This window comes from Prionailurus viverrinus, chromosome D4 (genome assembly GCF_022837055.1).
Source record: "Prionailurus viverrinus isolate Anna chromosome D4, UM_Priviv_1.0, whole genome shotgun sequence".
NCBI lineage: Eukaryota > Metazoa > Chordata > Mammalia > Carnivora > Felidae > Prionailurus > Prionailurus viverrinus.
In genome coordinates this window covers 65800714-65822795 of record NC_062573.1, presented here as the reverse complement: position 1 = coordinate 65822795, position 22082 = coordinate 65800714, and positions in this window count along the sequence as shown.

Here is a 22082-nt window from a genome sequence, read left to right as displayed (position 1 = left end):
ATAATTTACCATTTTCTGATGATTCCGGGGAAATGATTTTGTGATGCTGATGAGTAATATTTTTTTGCCCATAAGTAGAGATATGTGACAAGTGGCAAGGATTCAGCAGCTCAAAGATGTGGGGGGTGACGTCTCAGGGATCCACTTGTACCTTCCCTGAAAAGTCTCAAGACGTTACACCAGCTCCAAACATTACAGTCACATTCGAGCATAAAAAATGAAAGAAGGAAGACACAGCATGTATTTCTCTTTATCGGGAATGCAAATTTCTTTCCAGAAATTCCCCCAACAGATCCTTATGTTTCATTAGCTGAACCGTGCCACATGGTCACTTCTTGCCATAAGAAGCCTGGGAAAATGAGTAATTAGCTTTTCCAGCCTTTATGGTGGAAGGTGACAAATGTGACAGGGGCTGATAATGCCAGGGTGGACAGCCAACTGGTAGTGTCAACCACAATATGGACAGTGATGCTTTTAGGGGCTTTTGGACAGTAAGGTTTTGTGCTTCGTTTGGTGAGGATTTATTGTGGAGGGTGGTTTCCTCCTGTGCTCTTTTTTTTTTCTTTTGTTTGTGTATTCCCATGTGTTTTTTATGTACTGCTTTGCTTCCAACAACTATATAGCTCAGAAATAACACTTTCCTGGAGAACAAAAAGCCCATGAGCTTTGTGATAGCTTTCTCTCATTTTGAGGCTACTTTTTTTCTCCCCCCTCTGGTTTCGTATGTGTGTCTAGGGTCATTAATGTTACTAGTTTCTGACTTACAATAAACAGTAGTATTATTTTTAAAGTAAATAAATTCACATTACTTTTCTTACAGTTGCTCGGTTGTGTTTGGGTTTTACAAAAAGAAGATTCTTGGCTTGTTCAAGAGTAGTAGATTCTTTTTTTTTTTTTATGAAATTTATTGACAAATTGGTTTCCATAAAACACCCAGTGCTCATCCCAAAAGGTGCCCTCCTCAATACCCATCACCCACCCTCTCCTCCCTCCCACCCCCCATCAACCCTCAGTTTGTTCTCAGTTTTTAACAGTCTCTTATGCTTTGGCTCTCTCCCACTCTAACCTCTTTTTTTTTTTTCCTTCCCCTCCCCCATGGGTTCCTGTGAAGTTTCTCAGGATCCACATAAGAGTGAAACCATATGGTATCTGTCTTTCTCTGTATGGCTTATTTCACTTAGCATCACACTCCCCAGTTCCATCCACGTTGCTACAAAAGGCCATATTTCATTTTTTCTCATTGCCACGTAGTACTCCATTGTGTATATAAACCACAATTTCTTTATCCATTCATCAGTTGATGGACATTTAGGCTCTTTCCATAATTTGGCTATTGTTGAGAGTGCTGCTATGAACATTGGGGTACAAGTGGCCCTATGCGTCAGTACTCCTGTATCCCTTGGATAAATTCCTAGCAGTGCTATTGCTGGGTCATAGGGTAGGTCTATTTTTAATTTTCTGAGGAACCTCCACACTGCTTTCCAGAGCGGCTGCACCAATTTGCATTCCCACCAACAGTGCAAGAGGGTTCCCGTTTCTCCACATCCTCTCCAGCATCTATAGTCTCCTGATTTGTTCATTTTGGCCACTCTGACTGGCGTGAGGTGATACCTGAGTGTGGTTTTGATTTGTATTTCCCTGATAAGGAGCGACGCTGAACAAGAGTAGTAGATTCTTTAAGTTCTGCTAATACCGATGGAGGTTATCCAAATCAATCGCCTCCATTTTTCTTTGGTGTTAGCCTTGTTGTGACATTGTCTCTGCTTTCTTCTCATGTCTTGAAGCTTCGCCAGGGAGCAGTGGATGGTACGACTCCTACAAATTTCATTCAAGTGTTTTCCCAAGTTTGAACTTCATTCAGACGCCACAGATTCAGCCCCTGCTTTTCATGAGAACTTAAAAGCATATGGGTAAGATCCTTTTTCTCCTTTCAACTTTGAAACATTTTATTCATAGAACAGTATTACATTATGATGTAATGTTTGTTGACTTTGCAGAGATTTTTCTAAAACGTCTTGCTCTGGATTAGCATTGGCAAAGCATGTTAAATCTGAGGGGATTTGTTTGTAGTATTAAACTGTTACAAATGTAACTCCACTTTTTGAAAGTTTCCTATTTTGTTTGGTTTAAAAGAAAAGTATAATCTGTCATGTGTGGCATTTAATTAAAAATCGCACACATAAAGACTTTGGGTCAATCTTTCCAGAAAAAGGGGGAATATTTAGAGGAATTGGCCTTTAAATTGAAAGTCAAATAAACCTAGGATAAATAAAGACGTTGCTTTCCAGGTAAGGCAATTTATCACTTCACCGTTCATTTTCGTATTTTCCACATGCTCTTTTCAAATCGGAGCAGGAGCATACCAATAACAAACAGACCTGGACAAAGATGTTCTCCCTCACTCTTGCACAAGCCTGTTGCCAGAGTAATTAGTGCAGAACCCGCCTCTCATTACGGGCATCAGACTGGCCTTTCGCCGTGCGTGTGCGTGTAGTGTCGCCTGCGTCTCAAGGCCAGGCTGGGCGAGCACACAGAACAGAGCCTGCAAATCGCACGCAGGCGCGAGCTGTCTCAACTTGCTGCTTGGAACCGAGGCTGCCAGACCACTGCTAAAATTGATTGGCGTTCACACTTCATTTGAGTGGGTTTGCATTTGGACAAGGTCTTCATTTTCGCCTTTCTTGCTATTTCCTGAGGAAAATGAGCAATTCTGTGAAGCTGGTGTGCTTTTCAATTCCAGGATTGTTCGGTTACCTTCCCCCCACCAACCGCCCTTTATAAAAGAAAGGTCTGCATATTTAAGCTTGTAGGTAAAAGGGTGTTATATTCAACTGCACTTTTCAAGTAGATTTCTCTCATGATTTTTTTCTTTCTTTACTTGGCCCGGATGCTTCGCTGACTGAGAACATTACATACATAAATTCATCATTTATCTACAGAACAAGGGCAAAATTAAACTGGAGGAAATGACCTTATATCACCTTTTGGGGAGTTTGAAGCAGACTTAAAAGGGTTAAGAGTTGTTGACCTACCTTTCCCCCCTGATACATTCTTTCCACTGCGAGGGAACAATCTGTTTCACAAGGATCTGGCATTGGTCAAGTGGATTTTAGAAATGTTACTCTGTACTCAACTCATTGAAAGCTGTGAAGCATCTTTCAAACATTAACATGAGAGTGCTATTCATTTGATTTTTTAAAAAAGCTAAAACCAATGTTCATAATGCCAGCCTGGATCAGAATTCAGATCCCTCTAAACTAACCTTAAGCAATATAAACAATGTGTGTGTGTGTGTGTGTGTGTGTGTGTGTGTATACCTACACACATATATAATATTTACAGATAATATATTATAATATTTATATATTATAATATTTATATATGTTATGATATATAATATATATACACTTAAATTTATATTTTTCATGGAAAGGACCTGGGGAGAATGAAGCTGAAAAAAAACTTGTCCTGAATTTTCCAGATCAATTAACTGTCAGGCACAAACTATCTTAACAATTCTATACTTTATTTCTGCAACATTTTCCTCTAATATTGTGTCTGATCAAAATATATGAGCAAGCTCAATGGATCATTTCAATTTTGAAATGAAACCAGATCTGTGATTACAGCAAAAGACATACTCTATTGAAATAAACCCCAGATCTCAGGGTGTTTTGCATCCTCTTCTTTCTGCCTGATGACATTTTTCTTTTTCCCATTTGTACCTCCTTTGCTCCCAGGTAGGCCCCAACAAGCCCCTCAAGACTTGACTTAAATGTCTCAGTGATTATCTTTATGACTCTGCCTCTGCTCTTTCATTTTCAAAAGAGTGAATGTATTAAAAGTATATCTGTATTGAGTACCTAAATGCTGTTATGGGCACTGGAATACAAGATATCATCCTTGTTCTAAGAATCATGTCACTAAACTTAACTTTGTCCTTCCCAATGTACTTGGATCATAGACCTTCTCACTTTTCATATAGTTTCACCTTCGTTTCTATCTTTCTCCAGACCTGCTCAGTCCACTAGGGTAACCACACATGCTTATTCATCATGTGTGGCTAGTCCAAATTGAGATGAACTATAACCGTAATATGCACACCGAACTTTAAAGGCTTAGAACATAAAAACAACATATAAAATATCTAATGTTTTATATTATATTGATGTAGTACAGTGATAATATTTGGATATGTTGAGTAAACTAAATTATTAACATTTATTTTACCTGTTTCTTCCCATTTGTTTAATGTTGCTATTAGAAAATTTAAAAATGACAGGGGTGCCTGGGTGGCTCAGTCGGTTAGCAGCTGACTCTTGGTTTCAGCTCAGGTCATGAGCTCATGGTTTGTGTGAGTTTCAGCCCCACATTGGGCTCTGCTCTGTCAGTGCAGAGCCTGCTTGGGATTCTCTCTCTCCTTCTCTCTCCCCCTCCCCTGTTCATGCATTCTCTCTCTCTCTGTCTCTCTCTGTCTCTCTCTCTCTCTCTCTCTCTCTCTCTCAAAATAAATAAATAAATAAACATTTTTTTAAAAATGAAATTTAAAATGACAAATATGGCTAGTATTATACTTATATTCAACAGCAGTACCCTACACTATGAGCATCATGAGAATAAGGATCATATTTTACTAATTTCTGTATTTAAATATCAATTACATACAGAATGAAGGTGTTTGATAAACATATGGTAACTGAATGCATATTTGAATAGCTACTGTTACCCTATAAGAATAAGATGCTAGTCTGAGGAGTCAAGAGTTTAGGTTTTGTTTCTTAAGGTATAACAATTTGGAAACAATTCCAGTGTCTTCTCCTTACAGATGATTTTATTTAGTTACCCCTACGTCCTGTGTCTTTGTGTCCATTTATCCTTTCTCAGCTATTTGACCTGGCACATTATACAGACATGATTTTCCTCAAATGCTGCCTGACTGTTGAGCAGAGGAGCATATGTTATACCCTGATTCTTTGTTTGGCGGGATCACTAGCTAGAGTTGTAATGAAAAAGATGGCAGGTAATAGCACCACGCTCCAGCAAATCTGTTCATTTACTGCTGGTGTTCCAGTTAGATGTCTGGGAAGCCTCGGGAGATCCACAATCCATTTTTCATGAGTTGCATAAAGGAAAGCAAAATCTCTGGGAAATTCAGTGTTGCTTTGGGAAGTCCAAGATTTAGGTAAGACATTATTTCCTATTAGCTTCTAGAGTCTAAGTTTAGCCTCTTAAGACTTCAGTTGTTTGGGGAGTTTTGTTTTTTTTTTGTTTTTTGTTTTTTGGTAAGGGGGTGGGAGGCATAAGGGCTATTAGAGTCTTATTTGCTATTGTCCCCAAATACATGACAGATAGAGTAAAACCTACTAAACAGACATGTCAACTAAATGCAGCATGTAATCCTAGGTTTAGATCCTGGACCAAAAAAGGAGTACTTATGGAACAATTGACAAGATTTAAACAAAGTATATAAAATAATAATATCACATTAATGTTAATTTCCTAATTTTGATCATTGCGTTGTGGTTATGTATGTTCACTAGCTTTCATATTACTCATTTCCTTTTTTTAAATGTTTGCTTATTTTTGAGAGAGAGAAAGCAAGTAGGGGAGGGGCAGAGCGAGTGGGGGACAGGTTCTGAAGCAGGCTCTGCTCTGACTGCAGAGAGCCCAATGTGTGGCTCCAACTCACAAACCATGAGACCATGACCTGAGCTGTAGTTAGATGCTTCCCTGACTGAGCCACCCAGGTGCTCCATATTACTAAATTTTTAAAGTGATTTTTCATATTTTATAAAATTCTGTAGCTTGGACCACTTGAAGAAGTTTTCCCATTTTTTAAAGTCTGTAATTATAAATATAACTATACAATATTTATAATATACTCATATTGAATTTTCTGGATAACATAGACTTCTTCTGGTGAGCAAATAATATTCTCTGTCAATTACTTCAGATAATTAAAATATATTTAATCTGTTGGATACAGTTATTAGTATATAATCAGATGAAATTAAACCAAATATGTATGGATTTTTTTCATTATGTTTGCTCTGCATATCGACTTAAAATATGCATGTTCAGCCTAAATTACCTCTTTAAATCTGCTTTAAAAAAATCCACCTTACTCTCAGAATTTTCAGGGGATCTCACATTGCATGTTGTATGAATTGACTTTTATTCCTGACTTGGGTACTGTAAGTTATTCACTGGTAAGGAACAAAAGTGAGATAATCCAACTGAAGTTTTAGAAAGATATCTGTGGTGACCCTTTAAAACAGAGATGGCAAAGAGGAGAGACTGGGAGTATTTCAAATGTATCTGCCATGACAGGGACTGTAACTAGAGCAGGGGTAATAAGAATACAACAGAGGGTCCAGTTCTAAGAGGCATTTCCGAGGCACCATCACAGCACTGGAATGCCCATATGCAGGCAGGAAGAACTCATGCTTACACCAGAGTTACCAAGATGGGTGACCCAGCAGGGGATGAACCTGAAAGAGGGTGCCCCACAAAGAGTAGGTACAGAAGACATTTTTGCATCGCTTTGGCATTGCTCATCATTGGGAAAGTCCTTTTCTGTACTATATTCTGAAGATATGTTTTCCATAAAACTTCAGGTATGAGTCTATTATTGCCAAGGTCTGGGGAATCTGCTTGAAGAAATCTGTGAATCAATTAAGAGGGCCCTTCCCAATGTACTTGGATCATAGACCTTCGCACTTGTCATGTAGTTTCACCTTCATTTCTATTTTTCTCCAGACCTGAGCTGTCCACTAGGGTAGCCACACGTGCTTATTCATCGTGTATGGCTAGTCCAAACTGTGACGGCTAGACTCACCCATGTAGATCTGCAAGACTGAAAATGCTTTACAGAGACAGGACTCAGCATGGGCCACTGTGTTCTTTAAACTTTCAGATTTTCCACGGGAAGTATATACTCAGCGTTAGAACATTGGGCACCTGATATTTTCCCAACCGGTCATAATTTATTTTCCCCTAATTAAGGTATTACATGGTAGGAAAATCTCTTGAGAGAGAAAAGATTTTTTTTAAAAAGGAAGAAACAAAGAATCATCTATTCCAATATAGGCCACATGTAAAACAACCCAGAAAATAACTGATTGAGTCAAAGGCAGATGTGTGAGCTTAAAATGCTAGTCACAATCAAAAATCTTCTTTTCATCAAAAGCTGACGGCAACTGGCCAACACCTTCACTAAGTGATGTGCTAAAGAATCTCCAGCCAAGAGGCAGAAATGAATAAAGTGAAAATTACTGCTATTACCCTGAGCTGAAGATGACCAATCAGGCCAAGCCGACCTTGAGGATTGAAAGTCAGTAAAGCTGAAAGTCATGCCACAGACCTGGCCCTCTCTGATTCCCAGGGATCCTACCTCACCCATCAGCAATAATCATTGCTAACGGCCTGTCATCGCCCACTTTGCACCACTGCAAAGAGCAGCCCCGCGAGTGCCACAGACACACAGTGTCATACTTTCCTTCGTCAGGACTCGAAATCTGCTATCACCCTTTCAAATCTGTTCCTTAAAGAGGTTGGTTTTCTCCAGTTTCCAAATTCCCTTCACTATGTGTTTCTTTTTTCTTTGGTTCTATTTTATTTTATTTTGTAATAGGAAATTTATTGTCAAGTTGGTTTCCATACAATACCCAGTGCTCATCCCAACAGGTACCCTCCTCAGTGCCCATCACCCACTTTCCGCTCCCTCCCCCCGCCCCATCAACCCTCAGATTGTTCTCAGTTTTAAGAGTCTTTTATGGTTTGGCTCACTCCCTCTCTAACTTCTTTTTCCTTCCCCTCCCCCATGGTCTTCTGTTAAGTTTCTCAGGATCCACATAAGAGTGAAAACATATGGTATCTGTCTTTCTCTATATGACTTATTTCACTTAGCATAACACTCTCCAGTCCCATCCATGTTGCTACAAAAGGCCATATTTCATTCTTTCTCATTGCCAAGTAGTATTCCATATGTGTTTCTAATCTCCAACAACAACAGCAACAAAAATCCTTGACTCTGAATTAGCTAATTTACCTAAGTATTGCTTAAATGTACCCTTAATCTAAATTATCTTTAAACACCATGTGATAATCTCTCAATAGCTTAATTTTGCCACACTCCTATTTGGTTTTTAACTGATGATGGTACAGTGGTTTTGTTGTTTGTATCCACTAAGCAGTTTGCTATTTTCCCAAGAATCATCCACCCCTTCATCACCTCCCTCAACACACACACACACACACACACACACACGTAATCTAAATGGAAACATTTTGCCATATCTTCTACAATGAGTAAGTTTTCTTTGGCAAATACATGTTTAGCAAAAACCCTACTAGAGGGGGTTTGAAGTAGTTGGTGCTGAGGATAATGCCAAGGATTCAAGGACTAGTAATTAATAGGGCGGTTTAATTCTTTGAAAATGCATCCATTCTCGTTATGTGCTCTGCCACCATTCTGCCCTGCAAAAGGTAACTTTACTCAGGCACTGGCTGGCTCTCTTGTGCTACCACATCACATTCTCCATTAATCCTCCAGATAAAAAGAGTTGGTGAACAAGCTCCAGGTCCAAATATGCCTCTCCCTGCCAGCTCCTGTCCTGCCCAGATGCAAGTGCCAAAGTTCTGCCATTAAGAGGTCTATCCTGGTTAGGTCCTACACCCATGAGAATCCAGCTTGGCAGTGGGTGAGTGCATCTGACCCACAAACATTCTACACCAAGAAGCAATTTCCTGTGTCTAGGGTGCATTTAGTCCTCTGAGCCTCTCATGGCAGCTTACAGGCCTGCCACTATACCCACTACCCATGTGTGTGGCTGGTCTGTCTGATGAGCCCCATGCCTGGGGCTTTAAGTCCAGATTCCCAATATGGCTCCCTCAAACTGAAGCCTAACTTTGATGAACCTTGATGACCTTGAGTGCTTCTGCCAACAGGATTAGATCCTGCTCTTCAAATCAATCCAAACTCTTGACACTGAGAATTTCCACCAAATCCTTTAGCGTTGGCCACCCTGGAGTAGTGGCTCTTAACCCTGGGTATACATCAGAGTCAGCTTGGAGTTCAATTTCATCCCCTGGGAATGACAGATATTGCCTTGGATATCAAGGCCAGCCTGGGCTGATATGGCAACAAACATATACATGATTCTAGTTGGAATCTGCTTCAAACTATTTTAGAAGTGGTCATGCTATAAATCATAAAGTAATTCTAAAAATCACAGTAAGGAAATGATTGCTGTGATAATTATTGACATGTTAATCATGGCATGATAAAATCACTGCCTCAACAGTTTCTTCCCATTAGAGAATCTTCCTCCAACTTTCCTGTGAGTCATCCCCCCTTACTCTCATGCTATCTGGTACCTTCCAGTTCCCCTGACCCATCAGGTCTGTAATCCTAGCAACCTGTTGCCACCATCCAAGGACAAACATCCCAAACCACTTGTCCTACATCATTTCACAACATAGCCCCTGCTTTCTTTCTGCCCTCTCTGGCTTTTGACTTCAGGGTTCAAGAGGACTCATTAGCACTTATGGTCAGCACTACTCTGCAGCTTAAGGCAGACACAGTTCTTTCCTTCATCATGGTCCAACCTCCTCTCCAGGTCAAAGATTTTCAGCTGCCCTTATCAAACTGTCCACTTGGGGATGTACAAGTTTATTTCTGGTTGTAGAGTTCTTGGAATTATTTCTTGTTTTTACATTTCTGTATATAAAAATATATTGATAATATCTTCTTAATGAAAGGGGGAAAAACAAAGTAACTTCCGTTTTGATAAAAAGGAAGCTAAACAATATAATCCATCTAATCATACTGCTGTCTGGAATAATATCACCAGTTTTTGAAAAGCAGAACCCTCACCAAATTCCCCAGGACCTTCTCCACTAAATTCCCATTATTTCTCAAACCCTTCTTGTGTACCGCCCACTGTTGCTAAATTTAGAATGCTCTCAATGTCAGATCTGTCTCATGGTACAACTTTTCTATATGGATTGAATGTGTCACTCTCCTAATCCAAAAGACTCGCTGATCCCATATTTTCTAGAGAATTGACCTTTAATTGGTGGGGCATATCACACTAGAAGCGACTGATTATTGGGGGGATGTATGCCCCCAAATCAGTTTCAATATTATAATTCCAAACCATATTTGGAAAACTTTAAAAACCATGTTTTGTTTCCATAATGAAACCTGTAAAACGGGCAGTTCGGGCACCTGGGTGGCTTAGTCAGTTAAGCGTCCAACTTCAGCTCTCGTCATGAACTCACAATTCGTGAGTTCAAGCCCCATGTCGGGCTCTGTGCTGACAGCTCAGAGCCTGGAGCCTGCTTGGGACTCTGTCTCCCTCTCTCTCTGTTCCTCCCCTACTTGCATTCTCTCTCTCTCTCTCTCTTTTTCTCAAAAAAAATAAATAAATAAAGACAAAAAATGGGCGGTTCATTTGCTCATTCGTTTAACAACCATTTGTCACATACACACAATGTAGCAGGCACTATTCTAGTCATTCTAGCTACAGAACAAAATTTTACTGGCATGGTAAGAAGCTGCAGACAAGCTGGGAAGGAGTAGTACTGAAACGAAATGGCCAAATTAAAATCTCAGAAGGGCCCACGAAGTGGAAAACTGTGGCTGTACTTCATGAAGCTCCAACTTTGTTGTCTCTACTACCCAAGCCATCATAGAAGGTTGAATGATGTCTGCCCCCTAAAGATATGTCCATGCCCTAATTCCTGGAACTTACGAATGATATCCCATTTGGATAAAGGATCTTGGAGAATAATTAAGGATCTCAAGATGAGATCATTTCCAGGTTTATCCTGGTGGGACTTAAATCCTTATGAGAGTCACAGAAGTGAGACAGCTAGGGAGAAGAGGAGAATGCCATGTGAAGACAGAGGCAGAGATTGGAAAGGTGCAGGCACAAGCCAAGGAGCACCAAGAGCCACCGGAAGATGAGGAGGCAAAGAAGGATTTCCAGAGGGAGCATGGCCATGATGACACATGCTAATTTCTGACTCCTGCCTCCAGAACTGTGAGAGAATATACATTTCTGTGTTTTAAGCCACCAAATTTGTGGTGATTTGTTACAGCAACCACAGGAAGTTAACAAAGCCATATACTCTAATTTGCAGTAAGGTTTCCTCACCCCATAGCAACCGAGGGTGTGCATACTCGATATGTAATAAATCCTAATGAACTCCAGACCACTTTATATGGTTTAAGGACTAGCTCTGGGGTAGGGGAGAGGTCAAGGGCAACCCAGGTTGATTTAAGATTATTATTCTCCGCGTACAATATTTGTAATCTTACTCTAGGAAAGTTACAGTACATTTTTTTCCTTGTCTACCATGAGCCATATCAACCAACCATCACAAAAAATTCCTGATGTTTTTTCAAACACAATATGCTTGAATTTCAAGGGAATTGTTCTCCAAATAATTCCAGAAACATTTTAATTATATTTTACACAGGATGCACACTGATTGGACACTTTTTTAAAAATTATTTTCAGGTCTGAGACATCAATTAATCTCTTCTCTTTAGCTACTGATAAACTAAGTAACTTATAATGAATTTTCACTTCGCAAGAGTGGATTTGGAAATCCAGCATTTATTCTGAAATCATTCAGAGTTCTAATGTTGTTACAGAGCAGCCATAAAGTAAACCACTGCCCAACACCGCACCACACTCAATGCTAAATGTAAAGAATTTTCACATTCACGTGAAAGACATTTTAAATAAGAACTAAGCCTAAGACAGCACAGAAAGTAGTATAATGTTTGTACAAAAATTAAAATGAAATGTGAAAAGAAGAGAAAAAGTTATCAGTGATTTTTCTGTGCACTTGATCTGAGCTACCTAAACATAGCTTGGGCCGTTAATTAAACATTAAGAAAAGATAAATGATGGGGGAAGGAAGGGAGAATAAATAAAACCCTGAGTGAGAAATTTCTGACAAATGTGCCTTACTGGTTAATTTTCACGTCCAGAGCTGAACAACATCTGCACGGATTGCATTTCCTTTCATTACCGGGACACCAATCACTTGCTCATTTATCATTCCTGTACATTTGGTATTATTGAAATGTGATGATTCATCGCTTTCCATTGATCAAATAACATCCAGAATTACCTTCCAAATGCTTTGCATACAGAGGTGACCAAATAACTAAGAATCTGTGAGGCTTCCCTTTAATAACACATTCGGGGAAAGATTTGGTAAGCCTGATTTCTTATAATTTCTCCCATTAGCATGGAGACCATGCTCTGTGCTGGCTCCATGGGCCTGTTCACCACTCTCCCTCCATGCCTGTTCATTCCACTTGCTTTCATGTGTAAATGGACAAAAATTGCTGTCAATTGAGAACATTTGGGAGCCATTTGCCTGGCCTTCTCTTAAGTAAAAATACAAAAAGAACTAGGAGCAAATAGATGTGACTCTTATATAAGGGGACGCTTTAGTCTATTCCTTGGGCAGCCAGTCTCAGGGAACACACCGTCTTACAAGTGAGCTGCTCGGACTTTGGAGACTGTGATCCTTCCAGAAAGTGGTTGCTTCCACAGGTGTGGGTGTGAGGACTGAGTGGGGAAAATATGATCTATATATGAGTCGTTTTATAACCCTCTCTGAGCCTAGCAATGTGTCCATTGCAAATGTGTTCAGAAGGTGTTTACTGATTGTCATGGATATGTGGATTCTCCTTCTCCAGGCCACAGAGCCTCATTTAGAGATGTGGGTACACATCTAAATCTAGTTTTGAGCAAACAGCTGAAGGCAGCTATTTATCCCTACGTTTCCCTCTACAGGTAAGTACAGCTTAAAGAAGTCGAATTCAGTGGGAGAATATGGACAGCTGTGAAAGAACATGATCTCTTCAAAACTGAATCTGAAATATCTCTTAGGACTCACATTAGACTCTCTCTTTCCTTCCATCTCCTTCTTTCTCTGGTAGGCAGAAAAGGGAAATTGGTATGTGTAGAAAACCTACCATGTGCTAGGTAACCTTAATTCAATTACAAGAACGACATGGTCCTTGGAGAAACCTGAGCCCAGCCCACTGCCGAGTGTGGTAGAAGGATGTACAGCCAGAGAGCCAACACCCATGTCAGTCATCTCTCTCCTACACCCTGACCCCCTCCAGCAAAAAGGCTCCAAAAAGTCAATTAGTCAATCGGAAAAGCTTAGAGCTGAGGCAACAGTTAAGCAGACTGCATGGGAAAGTATCCTTTAAATCAAAAATCAGTGGGTAAATATAAGGAAATAGTATATTTATCCTTCTAGGAAGGAGCACCCTTGAGTGCAGACGCACAGACACAGGCTGTGCTGGCTAAAGGGGTAAGACTACAGTCTGCGGTCTTGGCCACAGACAAGAATAAAATTGGGATGTCGGGTAGAAAGGAAGGTAGGGCATGATCTGGAATCAAAGAAAGACAGAGACAAAGAGAAGCATACGTGATGCCCGACAGGCCAAGGCTCAGAGAGGGAGGGCCTCAGGCGCATTGCCAAGAGATTTCTCGGCTTTTTGCAATACAGAATTCTAGAGCAAACCATTTAGAGAAAAGGATAAAGGTTTATGAAGTATAGAAGTAAGAAAGGAGCTACTTCACAAAGTAGCGGTCTCTCCTTCCAGATGAGGAAGAGGACCTCCCTTTGCCTCTAGTGAAGGGTTTTGCAAATTGTTTTTTTAAAATTAGCTAACCCTATAGGGAGGGGCTTACTCTTTAACTTTGGGTTTATCACTTACCTTAATTAGGCAGTTAGTTTTTTCATTGTCTTAGCATTGTGATTAGGGTTGTAAAATTACCCACAGGGAGCAATTTTAAGAATGCGCAGCCTCTGTGTCTTTTACTGCTGGAGGGAGCGGGGTCTTGTGGTCTGCCATGAGTCGGATCTTGTGACTCTTTTTATGACCTGCTGACTTTTAGGTTAAGGGTCAGCCTAAACCCAAAATGCCTTTACTTTGGTGAGCTTGTCTCCCTGGCCTCCCCTCCTCCTGCCTCATAGTCATCAAATCAGATGCAAGCACAACTGATAACTCCCTGGGAATTAATAGTTTCAGTCAGTATTTGAAGCAAGTAAAAGACTTTAGCCAGATGCACCCCAGTCTGGCCTTGCTTATACCATCTCTATTCTTAAAGTATCTAGGACAATTTAAAATAAGCCTAAATCCTAATTCTAGAACCTATGTCCCTCAGGAGGCAAGAAGGTGCTGTACCCTTTCCAGATATAAGTCACAATAGTAGAGTTTTTGAAAACCCCCTTGTGGCAAAAAAAGCCAAGCCATGGTTTGCCTTCATTGAATACTGATACTTTTTTATTTATTTTTGAGAGAGAGGGAGAGAGAGAGAGCGAGAGCGGCTGAGGGGCAGAGAGAGACAGACAGACACAGAATCCGAAGCAGGCTCCAGGCTCTGAGCTGTCAGCACAGAGCCTGACGCGGGGCTCGAACTCGTGAACCATGAGATCATGACCTGAGCCGAAGTCGGACACCCAACCGAGTGGGCCACCCAGGCACCCCTCCTGATACTTTTATATTCCATGGATTTGAAAAATTAATTTTAAGAGACAGGAACTTATCAGAAATATTCCAATTTGTATAGAATGAATGTTTGCATCTTCAACCATATTTTCCATGAACAACTAATACAAATATGAAACTGTATCCTGAAATGAAAAAGAAAGGATGTCACCACAACAAAAATGGCATTTAAGATTCTAAACATTCACTTGGTATATCATTTGAGGCACCTCGGGTGTCTCTCAAATAACTCTAATGAAAATTAGCTAAATGAACAATAGTCACAATGCTGTAGTGATTTCAAAACACTTATGTTCTGTAATTTCTATTAATATATTTTAGCAAATATATAATGATTTATATACATTAATATAGATCATGAATCTATATAATTATATATATATTTTTTATTTTTTTTAATGTTCATTTATTTTTGAGAGACAGAGAGACAGAGTGTGAGTGTGGAGGGTCAGACAGAGAGGGAGATACAGAATCCAAAGCAGACTCCAGGCTCTGAGCTGTCAGCACAGAGCCCAACTCGGGGCTTAAACCCACAAACCATGAGATCATGACCTGAGCCGAAGTCGAATACTTAACTGACTGAGCCACCCAGGCGCTGCTATATATATTTATATATATATATATATATATATATATATATACGTACACACACACACACACACCCCTACATATAGTGTGTGTGTGCGTGCATGTATGATATACAAATCCAATATGGCCAAATAGTAAGTAACCATTGTTAAATCTAGAGGATGAGTTTCTAGTTGTTCATTTTATTCTTTTCTCTACTTTTGTGTATCTTTGAAATTTTTCATGATCAAACATCACACACATAGGTGTTCAAGCAAATAAGGGCAGTGGCTCCCATCTTGATGGGGATCCCCACTACCCATGGCAGCTGCATGTGAAATGCCTACCTCATTCATTTACTCACCAGGCTTTTCCATGACTTTGGGCATCTCACGCATCTCCTTATTAAGAAAAAACACTTAAAGATGCTAATCTAATTGTGTTCAGACCATGTAAATGACCTGTCTTTATCCAAGTCTAACTTCCAGTCTCTGTAGTAGCATTTCAGTAGCTATCAATCAATGTATGTTGATACCAGACCCTGACTAATTGCTAATAAAAAGAATCTAACACCTCTGATCTGATAAATATTGAAGTAGTGCTGATGAAGGCAAAAAAGAATAAAAGATTTTTCCACAGAAGCTTTTGGAGACAAAAGCTCCAGCGTTAGAGAAGTTTCAGATATGCAAAATAAAAGGCCTTGTCAAGTGCAAATGTAAGCCCACACTGAAAGGAACATCCAGCGGTTAAGGACAGGCCTGAACAGCACAGCACTGGCTGCCTTATTCTCCACCTGGCCTCTCTACCTCCATTTAACTTGGTAGATGATAAATCTTTGGGATTTGGACATCTTGGTGAAGGAAAATGGCATTAAGGATGAGTCAGTATATTCTGTCTCCACAATCTTCGTAGCTATGCTTCTAAACATGTTTGTTACAGATAAATTTGCTGTTAGGAGTCATTTAAGAATTTATGAGGTAAACATGGGTTAGAGAGGCATGGAGTCACAAGCGCACCTATGAAAATATTTAAAACATTGTTTATATAAACAATAATAACAACAAAACCAGGAAGAAAAGCCAATGACAGCACATAAGTAAAGAAAAATATTGATGACTTTTTACATATTTGGAATTTGTAGTAAGTGGTTATGAAACAATATCTTTCCTTGGTCTATCCCTAGCTCACTAAAAAAACTTGAGAATAGGCTGTCCCTGCAGTGACGGTCATGAATTTGTTTTGCTTTGATGCAGTACTATCATAGACAAAGGCATGAAACCTGTTTCATCCTCCAATCTGTTAATTTTGTTTTGTTTTGTTTTGATTTTGTTTTTGTTTTACTGGTCAGAGTAAACTGCAACTTCTTTATGTTAGACCCCAAACTGTCACGAATGTAAGAAATGGTATCAGTGTGAGTTTGGGAGTGTTAAATTAATTAAACAAAGAGGTCCTTAGACTGAGATGGTTGTAATGACTTAGTAGCCTGCAGGAGCAAACCAAAACCTACGCCACTAATGCCTCAGGGTCAAGAAATCAAAACCTAAGGACAGTGAACCACAAACAGCCAACTAACTAGGTCTTCCCAAATAAGGCGACCACCTAAATTGTAGCCAATCAAATCATTTCCCTGCTTGGCTTCCACATCTTCTATATAAAGTCTTTCCCCGAGCTCCTATCAGTGGTGTGCACCTCACCATTCATGAGTCTAATCAATTTTTGATCAAATGAATCTTGAACTGTTTTATATGCCTCAGTTTATCTTCTAACAGGAGAAGTAACTGAATTCTCCTTAATAAAAGTATTGATTTCTGGTAGCAAACCTGACCAGTGGGAAATCTGATATAAAACCTCCTAATTCTCATGATTATAATCAACCCATTAAACAGATTGTACCTGAATTGTAAAATTAAAATAACTTTGTTAGCAAAAAGCCTAGGAATATACAATTGCTTAAAGATAAAAGCTCATTTTAATTTCTTGTCTATTTTTTTAAATTTATTTCCTGGCAATCTCAAGCCATAATTGATAATTTACTATGTAGGAGTCTAGTTTCTTAATCTCTACTGAATACTTTTTCCTCATCCCACATTAGCTATCAAGGCCTTTGAGTCTCTGTCTCTGTCTCTCTCTCTCTGTCTCTGTCTCTCTCTCTGTCTCTGTCTCTGTCTCTCTCTCTAAATATATATAACTCACAGATTATTTCTGAAGAATGTCACTTTAGTTCCTAGATTTGATCAGTAAATTTACCAAGGTACCTACAGTGAAAAATGGCACAAAAGACACAGAATACAGTTTTCTGTCTTTGGTATTTCACATTAAGTGGGGAAGTAGGGTTTTTTCCTTCTGTTTTTCCCAAGATGGTTCACAGCTCACTCCCAAGCAACTCTCTCCACCACCACTTCTGATTCATAAGCAAATCATAAGAACTGGAAAGAAATATAAGCCCTGATGACTCGGCTTCTCTGGGCACTGCTGAAGCAATGCTGGTATCTCCTCCAGGCTGGGAGACCAAGTGTTGCTGGGTATTTTTCTGCATTTGAGTGAACCTGTCTCAGGCACCCTGTTTGTCAGAGCATCTTCCCCACCGGTCAGCAGAAAAAGAAACTCACATGAAATTAAATCTCATTCTACAGGAAATATGATTTAGGTCTTGATTTTCAGGGACATAAGTCCCGTAAGCCATTAGCCTTGGGCCAGAGGCACTAATGATAAAGGCGCCGTTTCATAAAGTAAACATCCACACAAAAAGAAACGATAGAAAATCAGTAGTGAAATTAGTCAGTGTTCTTGTATTGTCTTTCTGAGAAATGAGATGCATTTAAAATAGCACCCTACACTTTAGGATGGGAACCATGATTAATGACCACGCTTCACCTTATCCAGCAAGAAACAGAATTGTACATCAAAACAGACACAGATGCCTTAAAAATTGTAGGTGGAGTGCGAATTGTATTGTCTATTATTTTTTTTTAAAAAAAGAAATAGGCAAGTAATTGCTGCCTCCTTTCAAAGGGTTAAACGTTTCTGATTAGGTTTGGGTCACGCATCACATTTTGAGCGCCTAAGCTTAAAGACACACTCCATTGAACCCCATCTAGCAAGCTTCATGCTTATGAAGGTGTTCCTCTTGATTGCTTCTCATCTGGGCTACAAAACGATTGGGTTGGAGACTGACATTGATTAAGTGCAAGAGAACCATGTTTTACTGTGACAGCTGCTAGGCCTCTGTCAACAAATCAATGTTGTTTTTTTTTTTTTTCCTTTTCGTCTTAACTCTCCCATTAGCATCCTGCTGTTACTAGAGATGAAAAACATCTCTATAACTGTCTGCTGATTGACCACTTTCTGATTTGCCAATCACATAAAATGTTTTTATGACGGAAAAGGCTAACCCTTCATTCCAAGCAGCTTTTTGCGCACAAGTAGTGCAATTTTCTGGAATCCTCCAGGGCGTGGCTGCTGTTCCTATAATTTAGAATCACGATAAAGAGTAAGTCAGTGTTTTGCAGAAAAATGTCACTTTAAATGGCACAATGCTCTGGATTTGATCAGTAAGTTTACAAATGCACCCTGTCCATCCAGTGAATTTAGCAACGGTCCCAGGCACTGATCCGCTGTCTTGATAAGATAGTCACCCTTAATAGCTTTTTGTGCACACAATACCCTTGGTTATTTATAATAGGGTGAGGCTGTTAAAAGCTGGCTCCTAGCTCCTAGCATCATGCCGTGCACCAGAAACACAAGATGTGATTGGGAGACAGCAAATACAGAGATCCCTAATGCAACATTGGGTCAAAATAGAACTTTCACAGAGGTAGTGCTAAAACAGCAGACTAACCTTCCTGCTTTCTACCTCCGGCTGTGTGGTTTGGAATTGAGCCCTGACCCTGCCTGACTATAGGACAAGCCTATATGGAATGAGTAAATTACTGCCTAGTAATTAGAGTATTCTGGGACTTCTGAATGAAAAGTGTATTTTCACATGCTTTCTTATGTGATTTTATTTCATAACCAAATGAGTAGCCCTAAACCAAGATTTCCACTGTGCCAAGTTTGGACGACATGGTTTATTTAGCTCAGTCAGTTTCTCCCTAAGCCTTAGGGGATACACTCAAAGGACACAACGAATTTCACTGAAAACTTGTTACATCTTCAACAGGCCAAGATGGCAATGGGATTTGAGCACTGGAAGGAGCTCCTTGATGTCCGGAGATGAATAGAGCCATGACTTGCCCTTAACTTTCTGCTAGCTTGATCAGCAGGCCACTGGAAATGAGGAAAGAAAACTCGTATCTTCTGTATAATGTAGAAAAATAACCACTAGCTCAGATCAAGGAAAGTATCACTAACTATTTCAACGGATACAAAGAAATGGAGCAGTTAATAGGCCAGTTTCCCAAGCAATCCAGCACTGAACATGAATTCTGGTTGTAGACTGATGATTCTCTAAACTTGTTCCTCCCAGATGCCCTCAAGCCCCATGCTAAACAAAACACTGCACAAAAAAAACGTAGCTATGGTAACCGCTTCTCCTTTTTTCACCTGGAAAAGAAGAAATAGAGCTAATATGGAGAAGTAATAGGGCCAAAGGAGAAAAGAGGAAGGGGTAAAATGAGCTAATTTAGTCATAAGGAAAATAGGTGTTGGGAGAGGATACCAGAAGACTTCCTGCTCTGTGTCCTCTGGCCCCAGGCTCCAGGGTTTTTTTTGTTGTTGTTGCTGCTTATTTGGTGTGTGTGTGTGTGTGTGTGTATCACTAAGGAGTTAGCCACTCCTACATAGAATAGCTTTATGATCGACGTAGAGGGGTAACTGCAATTTTCAAAAGTTCTGAAGCTCACAGTAAAATTGAGAAATAGAGTTAAGAATAGTAAGTAGGTCTGCTTTTGCTCTAAATGACCAAAGTTAAAAAAAAAATTAATTGGAGTGAGGATAATGACCAAAATTGAAAGACACCGTTTTTGCATTCGATGTCTTCGACATCCTAAGAGGCTCTAACAATGCAATTTGTCATGCATCCCAGAATATTTACTCATATTCAAACATATAAGTTGAAATTCTACTCTAATTTCCTATGACTTTAAAAACCTAAAAGCTTGAATAACAGATACTGTTGCATCTGTCATGAAATATCCACATAGAAAAATGTTATATCAAAGCATTTTAAAACTTATTTGTATGTGTTATACATGCTCCCCTTCTTAGGGACAGAATTTCTTTTGTTTTTCCCTCTCCTCTCTTACCTTATGGTTAAGAAAACTTTCCATTCCAGAAGAAGTAAAAGTTAAATTTGAGCAAACAAATGATTTGATTATATTTGCCCCCAGACCATTTATGAGGAAAGGGGATTTATTCTATTACCAGAAAGTTGAAATCAGTTGTTTTGTTTTGTTAATACGCTCTGGACATTGTTCTTTCTTTCTGTCCTATGTTTTTAATTTATTTTTCCTATATTTATATTTTTACCTGTCTCATGTCTCACCTGTGAAAGAAGGCTTCCAGATGCTTGGGGTTTATGTAATTTTCCATCATCTGTGGGAATTAGAGAGCCTTATGTAAACACACTCCTCTCTCAATTATCCTAGCATATTGCTGCAGAGGGAAGCACGTCATCATGAAGTCCCCAAGCCCCAGCTTTATCCCCTGTCTATGTGACTACACGCTCAATGGAACAGGAAAGGACTTGAACTTTGTTTTCACCAATCCCAGGTTGAAGGCTATCACAGATGATCTCATCTGAGATGGTTCAAGGCTCATATTGAAACTACTGTCTTTGGTGACACAGGGAATGACACCGTGAAAGGTGAAATGAACTGGGGTCACTTATGTCAGGGGGTTTTCAATGGAGTGGGAGGCCATTAAGGAGATGGACCTTATTATGCATGTCCTCACTGGGTGGAACCATGAACTTTTCAACTGGGCCAAACTGCACATAGTCAGAGTCTCTACAAGAACATCTGCAACTTGCTACAGTAACAGACTTTTGCTTAGTGATAGCCTTGGCAACAAATTATGTTTGGGCAAAATTAGTTTTCTGCTGCCAACACCAATCAAAATTCTGCATAAGCATATCATAGCATTCCTCTTTGCCTTGTTAAAACCCCTTGACTTTTGTTTCCCAGTGAGAAATGATCTGTGTTGCTACCTGAATCTGTGCTCCCAGAATTGCAATCCTAAGACCCCAAATAAATGCTTGTGCTTTACTTTAGCTCTGCTTCTTTTCTCTGTGGACAGAACATATACATGGACACTTGAGAATTCAAGAAAAAGCCTGAAGTCCATTTGCAGATATACACTGTTTAGGTGAATAAACAGGTACATGTGATGACATTGTTCTCTGGCAACAGGCACTGAGATGGAGAACTGAATGCAGAAGGTTAACCAGGGAGGACTCCTGAGAGCTGCAACTGTAAGGAAGGAAAACTAGTAGAACGGACACTGGGAGAAGCTGGCTTGCAATGTATGGAATGGCCCATGAGAATTGTGCCAAATGAGGCAAGGGTTTTGGCCTTTATCCCCCTAGCAGCCAATTAGGGGCCTTGTGCAGCTTCCTATAAGGGGGCATAACCTTGGTTGAATCAGCCAAGGGCAGTGGCCCAATGAAGGAGGGAGCTGTGAGCTGTTAGCAGCAGACATTCGGAGCAACTAGGGGGTAAGTATATCAGCCAGAAGGGCAAAGCCAGGGAGTTTCCACTGGGGAAAATACATTGTTTATGACACAGACGTTTTTGCCTTTGGCGTAAAAATTCAGTATTTTATTTATGGTGGCTCATTTTCACAGAGAAAATGTATTCTAGGTTTAATGCTTTGTTTTGTTGTTTATGTGTGTCATGTTGTGTGTGTGTGTGTGTGTGTGTGTGTGTGTATCAGGCCCTATTTATATCTAATTTAAAATGAACTCCTCTTACAACCATAAAGGAGAACATAGAAAACAACTGGCCCAATATGCTCATTTTGC